This window comes from Hevea brasiliensis, chromosome 2 (assembly GCF_030052815.1).
Source record: "Hevea brasiliensis isolate MT/VB/25A 57/8 chromosome 2, ASM3005281v1, whole genome shotgun sequence".
NCBI classification, from domain to species: Eukaryota; Viridiplantae; Streptophyta; class Magnoliopsida; order Malpighiales; family Euphorbiaceae; genus Hevea; species Hevea brasiliensis.
Genome location: NC_079494.1, coordinates 56,058,501 through 56,073,444, shown reverse-complemented (window position 1 = coordinate 56,073,444; position 14,944 = coordinate 56,058,501). Strand labels below are relative to the sequence as shown.

Below are 14,944 nucleotides of genomic sequence, written 5' to 3'. Positions count from 1 at the left end.
AACATCAAATTCTTGTAGCTGAAGGATCCATTTAATCAACCTTGGTTTTGTTTCCTTCTTTGCTAAGAGATACTTCAACGCTGCATGATCAGAAAAGACAATTATTTTAGAACCAAGCAAATATGACCAAAATTTATCTAAAGCAAAAACTATAGCTAAAATTCTTTTTCGGTTGTAGAATAATTGCGCTAAGCTAAATTGAGTGTTCTAGATGCATAATAAATCACATGAAAGAGCTTCCCAACATGATGCCCTAAAACTGCTCCCACTGCATAATTACTCACATCACACATAATTTCAAATGGTATAGTCCAATCAGGGGCCTAGATAATAGGGGGTGATGTCAATGCAGATTTCAATTTATCAAAAGCCTCCTTGCACTCTTCACTAAACTCAAAAGAAATATCTTTTTACAAGAGTCTAGATAAAGGTAATGCTATCTTAGAGAAATCCTTAATGAACCTACGATAAAAACCTGTATGACCAAGAAAATAACATACTTCCCTCACAGTTGTGGGGTAGGGTAAGTTCACAATTAAATCAAGTTTAGATTTATCCACCTCAATACCCCTATTAGAGACAACATGACCCAAAACAATCCCCTATTCCACTAAAAAATGACACTTCTCAAAATTTAAAATAAGATTTTTCTCAATGCATCTCTCAAGAACAGAAGTTAAATGATGTAAACATGCATCAAATGAATCACCATATACAGTAAAATCATCCATGAACACCTCAATGCAATTATCAATGTAATCTGAAAATATGCTCATCATGCATCTCTGAAATGTGGCAGGTGCATTACAAAGCTCGAAGGGCATCCTTCTAAAAGCAAAAGTTCCAAAAGGGAAAGTGAAGGTAGTCTTCTCTTAATCCTCTGGTGCAATCATAATTTGATTATATCCAGAAAAGCCATCAACAAAGCAGAAATAAGACTTACCTGCTAACTGCTCAAGCATCTGATCAATGAATGGCAGTGGGAAGTGGTCCTTCCTTGTTGTTGAATTCAACTTGCGATAGTCTATGCACATTCGCCATCCACTCTGAATCTTTGTTGGAACTAGTTCATTATCTTGATTTGCTACTACAGTGACTCCTGATTTTTTTGGCACTACTTGGACTGGACTCATCCATTTACTGTCTAAAATTGGGTAAATAACTCCTGCATCTAGTAGCTTTAAAATCTCCTTCTTCACAACCTCCATCATCTGTGGGTTCTACCTCCTTTGAGCTTCTCTACTTGGTTTAGCATCATCTTCCAGTAAAATCCCGTGCATGCACACTGATGGACTTATACCTTTGATGTTAGCTATTATCCATCAAATTGCTTCCTTGTGTACTCTCAGAACTCTAATCAATATGTCTTCTTGAATCTTTGTTAAATTACTTTAGGTGTTAACTGGAAGTGTCTCATTGTCTCCTAAGTGAACATACTTCAAATGCTCAGGTAAAGGATTGAGTTCAAGAACTGGTGCCTGCACCACAGAAGGTAACAATTTTGTGTGAGATATAGGTAAGTCGGTCTTTGATACTCCATACCTTTTTGGAATAGGAGGTAATGACTGCAATGCCATTACTGCATCTTGAACCTCTACACTTAATGGTTGATTGGTATTGATTTCTTAAATTCCTTAACAAATCACCACTTCTAACTCATCCTCCATGCTTAACTCAAAAACATCCTACACAAATGTATCAACAACATCAATAGAAAAAATAGAATGGTCATCAGTAGGATACTTCATAGCATCAAAGATATTAAATTTGACAGTCTCTCCATCAAACTCTATAGTTAAGGTACCATCATCCACATCAATTTTTGTTTTGGTAGTTTTTAAGAAAGGTCTTCCAAACAAAATCAAAGCTGACTTTGATGTGGAAACACTATCCTCCATATCCAGAATGTAAAAATCTGCAGGAAAAATCAATTCTCCAACCTGCACCAACACATCCTCAACTACTCCCAATGGGTAAGCATTAGAACGATCAGCTAACTGAATAATGACACTAGTTTCTTTCAAAGGACCCAAATTCAAAGTTTGGAAAACTGAATTTAACATAACAGTAGTAGATGCTCCTAAATCTGCCATTACACGTTCAAATTTAGAATCACCTATTCTGCAGGGAATAGAAAATGAACCTAGATCCTTACACTTAGGGGCTAATTTTTACTGAATTAATGCTGACACATTTTCCCCCACACTGATCTTCTCATTATTCCTCAACTTGCTCTTTGTAATGCATAGTTCCTTAAGGAATTTAGCATACTTGGGAACTTGTTTGATTGCATCAAGTAAAGGTATATTCACCTCTACCTTCCTGAAAGTCTTTAAAATTTCTTTCTCTTGTTCTTCTTTCGTAGTCTTAGCCAACCTGCATGGGAATGGAGGAAGAGCAAAATTATTAACCTTATTCAGTTTAGGTTTAGTATTTACCTCAACTTTAGGAACTTCAGACTCCTTTGCTCCTTGCTTCTTCTTTTTCATTGGCTCATCTAGAATCTGATTATCAACTTCTTTCCCACTCCGCAACACTATAGCACTCGCATTTTCTCTGGGGTTCATGACTATTTGTAATGGAAGTTTTCCAGAACCTTGAACTTCAAGCTTACTCACAGATGAGGCTACCTGACCAATTTGCATCTTTATGTTTTTGAATGCTATTTTTGGTCTCTTATTGAAACTATTGGGTATTGTTAGCCAAGGCCTTAACAATTTCATCAAGTGACATACCTTGATTTGAGGGAGGTGGAGGTGGTTGATTCACTTGTGGTCTTTGCTACTAGTATCAGTTTTGCACTGGTTGATTCTCATAACTCATATTGGGATGATCTCGCCATCCTGGATTATAAGTTCTAGAAAAGAGATCATACCTTCGTTGTGGCTGTCCATAGTTTCCTACTGCATTAGCATGTTGCATTGATTCATCCTCTTGTAATGTAGGACACATGTTAGTGGCATGACCCGAACTCGAACAAATCCCACATGCCTTAATAGTTTGCATATTCCCTACAGCCAACTGCCTCACCAAAGAAGTTAAATAAGAAATCTATTTCTCAAGGTTAGATGTACTTACCTCATTAACCTTCTTAGGTGTGATATCCATTCTCATTCCAAACTGCTGAGAGTTTGCTGCCATGTTAACAATCAGCCTTCTTGCCTCTTCTGGTGTCTTATCAACCAAAGCTCCTCCACTAGCAGCATCTATCATACTGCGGTCCATTGGTAGAAGTCCCTTATAGAAATACTGAATCAAGAGCTGCTCACTTATTTGATGATAGGGGTAGCTTACACACAATTTCTTAAATCTCTCCCAATACTCATACAAGTTCTCTCCATTATACGGTCGAATCCCACAAATTTCTTTTCTTATATTGGCAGCATGGGAAGCAGGAAAATACTTCTCAAAAAATATCTGCTTCATCCCATTCCATGAGTTAACGGATCCAGAAGGAAGGTAATACAACTAATCCTTAACTGTGCCTTCAAATGAGAAAGGGAAAGCTCAAAGCTTAATCTGGTCCTAGGAAACTCCTTGAGTTTTCATGCTGGAACACACAACATGAAATTGCTTTAAATGCTTATGTGGATCCTCACCTGCAAGACCATGAAATTTAGGCAACAAATGGATTAGTCCAGATTTTAACTCAAAAGCAACGTTTAAAGCAGGGTATTGAATACACAAAGGCTGTTGGCTTAGATTAGGAGCTGCAAACTCTTTCAAAGTTCTAGTAGCCATGGTTTCATTTTTGGAATTTGAATCTGAATCCGAATCCGAACTTAATTCCCTTGGAGATTGGACTCCTTCAGATGTACTCGAAATCTGCTTAGCCTGCTTAGCCAATTTTCTCAACTGTTTAGCTATTTTTTCTACTTTTGGATTAAAGATCAACTCACTAGATTGAGAAGTTCTTGTCATAAACAAAAAGAAATCAAAGTAAAAATAGAAAAATGCCTTAAAACCCTAGAAAACGATAGAATTTGGCCTCAAGAGGGTGGGGCCAAAAAATCTTATTGATTAATTGGTCTTGATCAGAACGTCATTTCCTTTAAAATAGGTATGGCCCGCCCTCCAAATTCAACCAAAAATCTGTCGATCAATAGTAACACCGTAATTTTTTCTGAAAACCTGAAAACAGCAACAACTTATAAACAAAATTAATAACAGAATATCCTAACACTAAAAACATGAAATCCAATAAATTTCAGTCCCTAGCAACGGCACCAAAATTTTTTATGGTTGTCGATTCCACTAGAAATTAAATTAACTGAAATTACCAGTTATAAAATATTTTCTGCAGTAAGTGGTAAATGTAACATCCTCCCAGTAGCAACTCCGTACATTCTACTGTTCCGGTGACCAGTGTCGGTTCGGACAGCTAGAACGTCCGGAAAAATATTTAAACTAAAGTCAGGAACCATAATTAACTCAAATATTAATAAGAAAAATTTAGTAAAAATTTTAGAAATAAAATACAACCAAGTCAAAAGAGCCGGTGCCCAAGCGATGGGTAACCAGAGGTAAGTTGCGGTTCTCGCAACGAGGAGCCCTAGACCCGGGGGAAAAATTATAAAATAATTTTTGGGACTCCAGAGAAGGGTCATTGAGGTTCCTATGGCATTAGAATGCCAATAAAATACCTAGAAAAATTTTTCTATCGGTACAGACAATTTTGACCCGTTAAGCCAAACGGAGGGCATTTTGGTCATTTCGCCTTCAGAGGTGATTTTTGGCCGACTTGCCCAGTTGAGTAAATAATTATTATGACATAAAATATGAATTAATGTTGATGAAAAATTAATTTGAAGCTAGTAGAAAAGAAAATGAAAGAAAATGCTAATTATGACATCATATGATGTCATTTAAATTTCCTCCACCAATCACAATTTGTTAAACTTATTAAAAGAGATAAAAGAGACCAAAAATATGAAAAACCAATCTGCATCTTCAACCTTGGGCAGCCTAAAAAACGTTGAGAGAGAGAGAGAGAAGAGGTTCCACCATTAAAGCTCCTTTAAGCTTCATTTCTCTCTTGTTTCCACTACTAAACCCTAACCCCTTTCATTAAACCTTGACCATATCACTTGGGGAAGCTTTTGGCAGCCAAGAAGAAGAAGGAAAGTGAAGTTTTAGCTTGAAGAAATCTGCCCTACAAGAGGTTAAAGTGAGGTTAGAGTGCTATTCTTTCACTCTCACTCCTTTAATCCTTGTTAAAGCATCATTTTAAGTTAAGAAATTGTAAGAGTTTGAAGTAAGTTATATGTGTTAGGGCATCTTTAATTTTTGGCAGCCCTAAGGAAGGATGAGGTTGATTGTTTTAATGAATTTAGAATGGATAGAAATGATGTTTAAGGTATGAATATGTATGGATGTTGAATTAGTGTGCTAATTGAGGTTTATGGATAATTTAAATTGGACATTAGGGTTTTGAGAAGTGAAACTTGGATTTAGCTTATGGAATTGTGAAAGAACATTATAAGGGTCAATTAGTGACCATTTTAGGTATGTTGACCATGAATTGGACTGAAAAATAGTATAGCCAAGTGAATGTGAAGGCTGCCTTGTTAGTGCAGCAGAGGGACTAAAAATTCAGTCCACTTGCACTGCCATAACTTTGGCTGTGTAGGTCCAATTGGTGTTTGGCCAATTGGACATGAAACTAGGCTTATAATGACACATTTTTTCTGAAGAAACCATGCCCAAAAGACCAAATCAAGAGGACCAAAACTTGGCCCCAATCCGGATCCTACACAAAGACTGCGAGAATGACTAAATGAGCGATGGCTGTTCATTTGGACATAACTCACTGTAGATTTGGTCAATTGACCTGAAATTTTATAGCAACAAGTTAAGACATAGACAAACAACTTTCATGAAGAAACCTACCCCAAATTATGACCAGAACCTAACCCAAATGGCGATCCACGATTCTTGTTCAAACCTGCAACTCTACAGATTTTCATTTGAGCAGTAATGTTTGGATGGCTATAACTCTCTCTAGAAAACTCAGATTTAGGCGATTCTTGAACCGATGAAAACCTAAGGCATAGTAGAACATTTCATATGAAGAAAGTTAGAGCAAATTATGAACTTAACTTGATCAAATTAGTGACCAAAGTTGGACCAAAAATCTGCCATACCCAAAATCTCAGCATAAACAGTGCACGTGAACAGTAAACTTATTTTGGCCATAACTTGAGCTAAAAAACTCCAAATGGAGTGATTCAAAAAAGGAAATTCAACTAGACAAAATAAGGAACAACTTTCATGTTTACCATTTCCTCAAATTCCCACTGTAAAAATAACAAATGGAACAGTAAAGATGAAGCATGAAAACCGAAAATTTTGCTCAATTAGCATTAAGCTTAAAAATGGTATTGGCAACCAATACCAACAAGTTTGAAATACAAAATGTGGTATGTTTGAGGTGTTAAAACCAATACACCTATTTTCTATCCAAAAGTCAACATTTTTGTTGACCAATGAGGTGAATAGTGACACAAAAACCAAAAATTGGCAATTTTGCCAAAATGATCTAAGCTTTGAGAAAGTGACCAAAACCAACAAGTTTTGAATACAAAATGTGGTATGTTGGGAGTACTAAAACCAATGTACCTATTGTTTATGCAAAAGTCAACATTTTAGTTGACTAATGAAATGAATAGTGACAATTCAAAAATTGTGAAACTTAAAAGTGCAAAATGCCCTAGTAGGCCTAATGTGATTGGTTTGGATAGTTTGGCATGCCAATAGGGTATTGTTTTAGCAGTACTGCGAAAGGAAAGGCTTTATGCCTGTATTCATGGCTTTATGCCCGTATTCATGGCTTTTATGCCGATTATGTGATATCATGGCTTTTTAGCCATACTGACTGCATACGTGGTTGACGTTCTGCGTCCCATGGTATGATGGCTCGAGGCACCGCGGTGTCCAGTGCCAACGACCCGTTATCGATCCGATCCTCCAAAGATAGGTTACTTGGGCATGGAAAAGTATAACTGTGATTGAACTGATTATTAAAGAAAATACGAAAATTAAGAATCAGGAATGATTACAAAAATACAAAGAAGCTCAAGATCATGAAGAAAATAATTAACGAAATGCATGAAGAAGTTAATATCATAAAACATGATTAGCCCTCGACTAAACAATAAGTTAGTAATTATTCAGTTCTTATGAACACAATGGCTAAGAAATTATGATTTTTATTTGCATATTATTTCTTTCTATTTTATTATTTGCACCACTAAGCTTTATGCTTAGCGCGTCGCTTTTGCAACGCGTAGGTACTGAAGATACTGATCGAGAGCCAGTAGACCACAGATTGGGTAAGTCCATCCTGCAGTTCTGCATAGTGTCCATGTCACCTCACAGGCTACAGTGCATTGGTAGGACACTAGGTGTCATTTTGGTATTTTGTAATTGATTTTATTTTCTCATGTGTAAATGAACTTATGAAATGTAATTTGATGCTCATGTAAATAATGAGAATTTTGTTTGTAAATGAAAAAGTGAATGTTTATCTGTGATATATATATGATTATCACATGAAATGAATGATTGAGAAATGAATGTGAATTGAAAAATATTGAGATTTTGATAAATGGAGTTGAGATGAATGAATAAGAATATAGAAAGTGTTTTTCACAGGTTCCGAAGAACGGTTTTCTCCATTTTTAGCCGGTACTCTGCCGGATTTTCTTTAAAATTTTCGGAACCTCAAATAAATTACAATTTCAATAAATGAATTATATTTCACAAATTATTTTCAAAACTATGATAAAAATGAATTAAGATAAAATAGAGTGCTCCGGCACACTGAGTGGCATAACTTGCTCGGCTACAGTGTAGTCGGGTAAGGGGTGTCATAGTAAATCCATGTCGAACCCTAGAAATTGAATTATTAAATTTCGTGCACTTGTGTAATGGAAAAAGAAACAAAGGTTGGGGGGGTAATTTGCAGTCCAAAGAAGAAATCAAAAATCAAAAATTAAGAACTAAAATTAAATATGAAACTCTCAAATTAAACAAACTTCAGCCCAAGGTAATTCGCATTCCAATGCATTGATTCGATCATAGACAAAAGAAATACAATTATCTCTTATTGAATACTTAATGTAGATTTACCAAATAGTGAGGTAAAATCTCTAACTTCCCTATACTCATTAATTCAAGACCAGCACTCTTGTTGACTCGAATTATTAACTGAATTGGTATTAAGCAATCCTCATCAAATTATTAACTACTTTAAGAATAGGAAGTAGTTAAGCTGAACAATAATTAATGAAGTATAAATCATTTAATTTACCCTATTATTTCCTTAGGTTATTATTGAAAACTGGGATCATAATCAATAAAACCTAATTGCTACTTACGTTCAATCTTAGACAACAATTACGAATTATAAAGATGAACTAGCAATTGATCACATCAAACAATTAACTAATAGGCCTTTTTAGCAAATCATTGAATAGATCAAAAACAATTAAATAAGGAAATAATAGATATTCAAAAAGACATAAATTAAATTAAAAACCTGGTCTCACAAATCATGCATAAGGACTTGAATCCCTTGAACTGAATTTAGAACTTAGCCACTCATGTTTATGGCTTACAAAAAATTAAAGAAAAATAAAAAAGAAAACTAAAAAGAGAATGGAGAATAAAGGTCTTCTATAGTGTTCGAAGCTGCTTGTTGGATGTGTCTTCGGCTGCTACCCAAAGATGCCTTTATAATAAAAAACCTAATCCCAAAGATAGGAACCAAACTAGGAAAAGTTTTGAAATTCAAAAGACAGATTTTCAGCCTGCACTCACATCTCTACAATCAAGGCCATTTTTTAGCAACTTCCCTTTCGAATCTATCTCTTCCCTCTTCTAGAAAGTTGTAGCCCTATTTCTTAGCTTTCCAATGGGTACTCATTTGCCCAAATCCAAGGTCTGTAGCCCAAGTTATGGCCCAAAAATTGAGACTGGTTCTGACAGACAGTCCAACCCATAATGAAGACTTCATTGACGTTTTTGACAATTAAAACGGCCTCATCTCGCTTCCAGCCCTTCATAGAAGTTATAGAGATGGCTCTTAAGGATCAATTAGGCTTAGGCTTACTTCATTTGGACATCTAGAACTCCCGATACAAAATAAATACTGAAACTGGTCGTGACACATCAACTTTGGGCTTTTCCAATAGATCCATGGCTCATTTCGTCAACCTTGGAGACTGATTTGGGCTTTGGTCCCTCTTTATCATTTGTAGTGCTCTATCTTAGCTTTTCAATGGATTAAACAACGCTCAATTTGGAGACCTAAAACTTTAGAAACACCTGAAAAATACAACAAAGTTTAAATGCTAAAAATTTCTCCATTTAACATAATTATTCCAACAACTATCTAAAAATATGTCTAAATGATAAATATACTTTAATCAACTGAATTATGTATAAAAACACACTAGAAATACTAAATATGATGGGAGTAAAATTAATAAATTATACACTTATCACCAAATCAAATTGCTAACAAAATTTAGCTTGTCAAAACTGCCAGAACCAAAACTGCCCAGAAATTCTAGACTTGAACCTTCTCGACCAGTTTTGGCAAAATGCCATAACTTGGTCAACAAAACTGCAAATGCAGTGAAACCAAAGCCAAAATCTCCATAAGACCTAGAACTAAAATTTTGGTGTTTTGACCAAAACCCAAAACCTAATGGAACTTGGTCAAATTGCTAGGACAATTCAACATGCCAAAACCTAAAATTGAACTAAATAACCACTTGACCCCAGAGCAGTATTTATAGCATAACTTTTAGTAGAAAACTTCAATTCGGATGACCCAAACTGTTCTGGAAACCTGTGGAATAGGGCTCCAACTTTGTTTTAGGAACATTCCTCAAATTTTGAGATTAAGGACCCTAAAATGGGAACCAAAAACACTGACTTAAACCTGAAATCCTAAAGGCATAGGGTTCATGAGTCTACGTCAGTCAATTAGCTATAACTCACCCTACATGATCTGAAAAATTATAATTCTTAAACTTGAGTGATCTTAAGACATAGGGTAGCAACTTATATGAAGAACATTAGGTCTAAAATTGACTGTAGCATGCATAAATTAATAAGCAAAGATTGACTCTAAAATCTGCCTGATTCTGGAACCAGAAAGAGCCAATGAACTAGTTATGGCAATTTGACCATAACTTGAGTTCTAAAACTCCAAATGACATGATTCAAAAAGAAAAACAAAAACAAGACATAGAGGAACAACTTCATGAAGGGATTATGGCCAAGCAGTGGCCACTTCTTAACCAATTTGCTAGATGAATTTAAGACAGCAAATCTGGACCTTGAGAAAGGTTCATAAAATGACTTTGCATATGATATGAAATGAACTAAAATAATTTGCTAAACATAAAAATAACATGAATATGCATGTGGTACTTATGCTTACCATTACAATTGACATAAAAATGCTATGAAATACAATTAGTACATAATATGAAATAATGAAACTATAAATATTTAAAAATATTATTTTGCCCAAAGTATGCCTATACTTATTTATATTGCATGGATCGATTGGTATACTAATTAGAGACTGCATATTGTATGTCACACCTTACCCCTCTGTAAGGCATAACATAATCTCGTAGAATAACTAATGAACTACCGAACTTCACCTACTGATAACTCATTAAGTACCCTACAAGGGATTTTAAAACTATTTTCTTATTTTTTTTGAAGTGGTGAGCATTTTTGGTAGAAATTAAAAACATTTAATTGAAGGTTCAAAACTAGTTAAAATTTTTGTCCATTTGTATTTTTTTGCAAACTTTGGAAAAAAAAAATTTCGGCAGAGTGCCGGTTGTATATGCAAAAATCGAAAAATTTTTACCGGTTGAAAACACTTCCAATAATTGCTTTCACAACTCCCAACCACCAAAATAACTCAGTTCAACATAATTCAAATCAATTCCACAATTCAATCAAAGTTTGTCATCTCAAAATATTTCATAATTTCATTCACATTGCATTTAAAATTTAATTTACATATACAGGTCTTAATTTATAAAAAGAAAATCCAAAATAATATTATTACAATTTACTGTACAACTACTCAACTTTATATTAATACTTATGACATTACAATATTTACATCAAAATAACTACAAGGGTATAAATAAATATCCGTACAAAAAGGTTTATGTAGTCCTCTATCTCAATAGCAGCTCATTCTACTACTTTCTCCTTGCCCTTATCTGTGAAAGCAAAATAAGCTATCGCTGAGTATAAAAATACTCAGCGGTGCACAATAAAAATTCGAAATGCAGTACATAAAATATTCATCGATAAATCATAATTTAAATATTTCACAAATTATCAAAACTCATTATAGCACAATTTTAGTCAAATAATTTAATAAACAAGGTGTTGCTAATTCATACAAAACCTAAGCCATGACACAAAATGTCCGATCAATGTCGCGTTGTACACCACGACAAAGCAATCTACAACCCCACTAATCGAAATCAATGAGGGAGGTGGCTAGCTAGCTAATGAGTACTCATCCGATCTACAACCTCAACTAGTAAGCCAGAGAGGGAGGAAAATAAACAATCTCAACCCCATAAATGGTGGAGGAATAATGTGGTACTGTCATGCTAAGTGTGAACACAAAATCAATTCAAAACAAAGTACTCTAATAATTTAGGAAAGATCCCAAACAATTTCCAAAGTCATTTTTGCAGTCACAAAATGGCAACGATTTCATAAAGCATAACAATTCAACTTTTCACTTAGAAAATAATTACATAAATTTATTGTGCACAAACCTGACGTGAGTCGCCTCTAAGCCTTGACTCAGTCCCTTAGATTTTCTGAGTCTTTTTCAGCTGAAACACACAATTGACAATATTTCAGTATCTTATCTCACAATAAATCCAATAATTAAATTCATATATGCTCAATTATCGCCCCAATATGCTTAAACTTATGTTCTTAGAAATTTTCATATCGGGATTACTATTCATAGCACTATTCAAGTCAATTTATTGACTTTGTAATGCTTAATAGGTATGGGAATTTCAATTTCACCCACATACCACATTTTGGTTACCTAACTTGTTGGTTTTGGTTGTTTTCCTCAAATCTTCAGTATCTTAGGTGAAATTCCAAAATTTCAGATTTGGTGCCCTGTTTTGTACTGTTCCATTGGTCATGTTGCTGTGGTAATTTGGCTAAGTTCTCTTCATAGAAGTTGTTCCTTATTGTCTTAAATTTATTTGCCTTTTTGAATCACTCCATTTGGAGTTTTGTAGCCTAAGTTATAGCCATTTGAACATAGCTGGCTGGATTTGGTTTTACCTATAATTTTGGGCATTCACTGGATAATGGTAGTTTTTGTAGGTTGATTGCATGTGGCTTTTCAAACAGGTTATGATCAAATTTTAGGTTTTTTTTTCTCCATGAAAGTTGTAGGGCTATGTCTCAGCTTTCTACCGGTAAAATTTTAGGTCATTTGGACCTTCCTAGACCAAGTTATGGTCATTTACATAACTACTATTCATTTGGCCATTTTTGTACAAGTCAGTTTGCCAATTCCGGATTTGGCCTAATTGTTCACTAAGTTATGGCCACTTTCTGGGCATGATTCCTAAATGAAAAATGTGGTAAAAAGGTCCCCTAGGCAAATCCCACATCAGCAAAGCACGGAGTTGGTCTTAGGTTTAAAAAAGTAATGATATATAAAATGAGGGAACTAATCACTAGAGCCGCCTTTTGGTGGAATAGCCTGGAGAGTTGGAAGAACTCCAGGGTTAAGCGTGCTTGCTTGAGAGAAATCCTAGGATGGGTGACCTCTTGGGAAGTTTTCCATTCCACCTATGGGACAAAACCGTGAGGCTTATGGCCAAAGCAGATAATTCCTCTAGTGGTTAGAGCCCGATTGTTACAATTGGTATCAGAGCCACTCGCGTGTCCTCTTGGGCGGTGGTGGGGCAAACCTTAGTGAGGACGCTGAGTCCCGAAAGGGGGGGAGAAAGGTCCCTTAGGCAAATCCCACATCGGCAAAGCACGGAGTTGGTCTTGGGTTCAAAAAGCAATGATATATAAAATGGGGGAACTAATCACTAGAAGTGCCTTTTGGTGGAATGGCCTGGAGAGTTGGAAGAACTCTAGGGTTAAGCGTGCTTGCTTGAGAGAAATCTTAGGATGGGTGACCTCCTGGGAAGTTCTCCATTCCACCTATGGGACAAAACCATGAGGCTTATGGCCAAAGCGGACAATTCCTCTAATGGTTGGAGCCCGACGGTTTGGTATCAGAGCCACTCATGTGTCCTCTTAGGCAATGGTGGGGCAAACCTCAGCGAGGACGCTAAGTCCCGAAAGGGGGGGAGAAAGGTTCCTTAGGCAAATCCCACATCTGCAAAGCATGGAGTTAGTCTTGGGTTCAAAAAGTAATGATATATAAAATGGGGGAACTAATCACTAGAGGTGCCTTTTGGTGGAATGGCCTGGAGAGTTGGAAGAACTACAGGGTTAAGCGTGCTTGCTTAAGAGAAATCCTAAGATGGGTGACCTCCTGGGAAGTTCTCCATTCCACCTATGGGACAAAACTGTGAGGCTTATGGCCAAAGCACACAATTCCTCTAGTGGTTGGAGCCCGAAGTTAACATTATAGTACTGCCATCATGAATAATCATTGATAGACAACATATGTCTAAGATGGTTGTTCTACTGGTTTATGCCTGCCTGTTGGCCATTGTGTCTATTATCATTTCTGGCTTTATGCCTGCCCGCTGGCCTTATGCCTGACATGACCAATGTGACACCCCTTACCCGTCTACAGTGTAGCCAAGCAAGTTATGCCACTCAGTGTGCTGGAGTACCAATTTATGTTTCTATTACAATTTATCCCTTTTAAATTCATTTATTTTCAATTTTTGGTAAATCTGAATTTTTTCAAAAATTTTATAGAAAATCCGACAGTGCCGGCTATAAATTGGAAAAACAGTTCTTATAAACCTGTTTAAAAACACTTCCAATATAATTTCCAAATCCAAACTCCATTATACACATTCAAGTCAATCTCAAAATCTCAATCTCAAATCACAACACTATTTTCATAAATATTTCTTTTCACTTCATTGCTGGAAGCACATTCATAAATATTTCTCAACATAATATACAGAAAATTCCAATAATATGAAATTTTATATATTTACATCATTACATAATTACAATAGTTTATAGTTACGACCCAAAGCTAATACAAAATGCAAAATATAAAATGCTACCCAAAATCCTAATGTCCTACCATATACAGTGCAGATGTGAGGTGACTCTGGACTCCAGATACAGCTCTGAATGCTCACCCTGTCTGATGTCTGTTGGGCTTCCCAACTAAGTCTCCAGTACCTGTGCGTGGCAAAAGCGACGCGCTAAGCAATTCTGCTTAGTGGTGACAATATAAAATAAAATAAAATGAAATAAAAATAAATATGCAGAATGTATATTTACATTTTTTGGTAGACTTAATTTCTGCTATTAATTGCAGTATTATCCATTCAAAATTCTGTAAAGTTTATTATTATTGCTCGAGTAACCCATACTAGTTGATTGGACTGGATAAACGGGTAAAATTGCACTGGGTACTAAGTACCTCGGACCATCACACCATCGGTCACATTGTGTCTCCAGGTGTGCAACAGAACAGCTAATAAGCTGTAATAATGATCAGGGTTAAAACCCAAGTATATCAACTCAAATAACATAGCCAAAGGTTATTATTTCACAGAATAGCATGGAAAAGCCATGAAACACAGAATGGCATGAAGCCATATGCAGTACTGCTAACAGAACCCTATTGGCATGCCAAGCTATCCAAACCAATCTTGTTAGGTATACTAGGGCATTTTACACTTTTGAGTTTTACAATTTTTGA

General features: G+C 35.6%; 1 non-coding gene across 1 annotated transcript; it reads left to right on the top strand.

Annotated features, from left to right (window-relative positions):
• The first annotated feature begins 3,271 nt into the window (after positions 1–3,271).
• On the top strand, positions 3,272–3,378 carry LOC131178125 (small nucleolar RNA R71). Its single transcript, XR_009147258.1, has one exon. It is a non-coding gene; the product is annotated as a small nucleolar RNA R71 (small nucleolar RNA).
• Positions 3,379–14,944: the final 11,566 nt, after the last annotated feature.